This window comes from Hipposideros armiger, unplaced genomic scaffold, assembly GCF_001890085.2.
Source record: "Hipposideros armiger isolate ML-2016 unplaced genomic scaffold, ASM189008v1 scaffold_92, whole genome shotgun sequence".
Classification (NCBI taxonomy): Eukaryota; Metazoa; Chordata; class Mammalia; order Chiroptera; family Hipposideridae; genus Hipposideros; species Hipposideros armiger.
The window spans coordinates 1,021,275-1,024,251 of record NW_017731442.1 but is presented as its reverse complement, the minus strand read 5'-3'; positions in this window follow the sequence as shown (position 1 = coordinate 1,024,251).

Below are 2,977 nucleotides of genomic sequence, written 5' to 3'. Positions count from 1 at the left end.
GGATATTTTTATATTACATTACTGTTATTGTTTTATGCTCATCACTACTTCAAAATAATGGTAGTTATTAGACTTGCCATTACATCTTGTAATGTTATGCATCCATAAAGAAGCACATGCATTATTATATCAAATATTTAAAAAATATTTTGATAGCTGTATTCCAACATAATTGGTTGCCTTTGTAGTCCAACAAATTTAATTTTATGCATTTTAAAACAATATTTTGAGAAGGGACCCATTGGCTTCACCAGACTGCCAAACAGGTCTACGTCACAAGAAAGGTTAAGAGCCCCTGAGGGAGTTTTCTAAAGTACCCTCAAGACACTGATCATAAGCTTTCCCTGAACTAGGCCTTGCTCTCTTCCCCAAGACCTTTGCAAATACTGTCCCTACTCCTCTCCCTGGAACAGGCACTCATTTCCCCATACCTCTTTCCCATCCACCCCTGCCTGGCTGGCTCCTGGTCCTTCAGCTCTCAGCTTAGATGTCTTCCCCATCAACAGGCCTCCCCTAGCCCTGCAGCCTGCAGCTCCTTCTTAGATTTCCTTCATATCTCTCTCCCTCTTCTGTCTCTCTCTCCCTCCCGTCCCCCCCTCCTCTCTCTCAGCTTTGCAGCCCTCCTAGCTGCTTCTGTAGCTCCCCAGGTTTCCCCCAGCACTTACCAGACAGTATTTAAATTGCCCATGAGTGCTGCAACCTCCCTAAAGACTAGTAAGGCTGCATCTTTTTTCTGAGTTTTGCCTGCTTCTTGCATGTGATGACTTCCTATGGGAAATTAATAAGGTCTATCAATGTGTCCAGTCTACAAATAAAAAGTGAGTGGATTCTCTTCTCAAAAGAAAATCTTTTGCAGAAGTTCTGAAAATACAAAGCACTGGAAGTGTCTAGAGAAAAGAAAAAAGGAAATTTTGAGGAAAAGCTCCCTTTTCTATTCCTCAGTTCTGTACCTCTCTGCATGCTTAGTTCATTTGTGGTTTCTTTCATATGAAATTGCAGTAAGACTTGCTAAAACAGTTTATTTTTGCATTTTATGATCTCTTGATCTATAAAAACTGTTTTACCTTTTTCTAAGAGAATTAAAAGAATCAACAACATGCCAGATTATTAAAAAACCCAGAGGAAAAAAAATACTTAGACTAGTCATCTAAAGAAATGTATTAACTAAGGCAGTAAAAGAGTTCGAGGCGCCATCTACTGGAGCAGCTGCAAGTGCAAGACGGAAAAGATCGTTCTACGCGAATGGCTGCTGTTTGGAAAGATCCCCATTATTCCCTCAAATTTGTCGACAAACCACAGCTCAAGGAAACCATTCTCCATCAACACCAGGGTTCCTCTTCACAAGTCCTATCCTGAACTATTGCAGGACCTTCAAACTCTAGAAGGCCATGTGAGAAAGAACCATTGCACAGCAAAATGTATTACCAAGATATTCCAGCTCTCTTACCACTTAAGTGCCAGGGAACGGTTCTTCCTTCTCCAAGTCCAGCTTCAGGAAGATCCATTTCATCTGGAGAATGAGGTGCTCAGATAAAACTGTCCAGTATTTAGTTGGTGATGGTTTGCAGCGGGGCAGGCCCTTATGTGCCAGCAGCTCTTCTATACTAAAATAGCCCTGAATGAAGACTTGAAATCAATGACATCTTTTGGATTGCCTACAGTTTGTTTCTTAACTCTTGCAAGAAAAACCCAGAACCCAGGCTGCAAGATTTGCAAAGATTGATTTTGAGAGGCAGGCAACAACAGAAGTGACTTCTGTTTCTTACCATTAGGAAATGAGGTCCCACTGAAGAATCATCTCTGGGAAGACAGTTATTATAAGGCCTGGGGATGGTCAAGAATGAATCCAGACATTCTTCTCTGAGTGTGCAAGACCAACAAGAAACACTTTTCTTGGCTCAAATCATTCCCTGAGCTGTATGCTATCATGTGAAAACATCCTGCTTGCTACAACAGCTTCTGGGGATGTCTACTGAGCTGAAAATGAAATGATTTTTTTCATATTGAAGATCAGTAGAGCAAAATCTGGCATCTAGTTTATAGTAACCTTGCTTAGGCAAGACCAACTGAATAAATGCCAACAGGCTAGGGGAAATGGGGAATAATACTTGTGATATCCCATGCTTTGTATCTTCCACTGAGATAGCTAGGAACAGTTAGCAAGCAACAATCAGTTACACCATTCATTCTCATCATACTGAGGAGCAATGCCCCATATTTCAAATTTCAAAATAATTTTTTCATTTGGAATCCCCAGAATAAAGTAAAATGGAATTGAACCGAATCCCAATAGGGTGAAGTTAATGGATGAAGGCAAGACCTGAGGACATGACCAGTGGTTCCAGGAGTTAGAAACAGAAGCAATAATTCCTTTTTTGATTGTGTTACTATGGAGTAGTACATTTTTTTTATATTTCTCTTTGAGTTAAATAAAAGGTCATTGATGTTGAGCATCCCCCACCCCCGGCTTTCTCAAAGATTCTGACTTTCTTGAATATTGTTATCTGAATGTTTTGATTTACATTTATCAATTCTTGATCAAATTCCTTCAGTAAATGCTTATGTGTTACTGATGGACAAATGAAGGCTGCATTTGCTATGAACTATGTATGACAGCACACCAAGTGACAAAAACAGACCATTAAAAAAGTCCACGTCAGGGCTGTCTGAGTGGCGCGTTGGTTAAGAGCTGGCTTGGGACGCCAGCTCTGAGCAGCAGGGCCCAGGTTCAGACCCCACATGAGGGCCAGTGACACTGCCCTCTACAGCTAAGATGGTGAACAACAGCTCAACCTGGAGCTGGGCTGCCGGTGAGTCGCTGGCCACGGCATAGGCTACAGCCCCTGCTGCAGTGGGCTGCCATAGACTACTGTGAGTGGCTGGCAGCCAGCGTGAGCTACAAGAGCCACCGTGAGCGGCTGTCAAGTGCCCAGCTACTGATCTGCCTCATCCAGGAAGAGCGCAATGATAATACCAA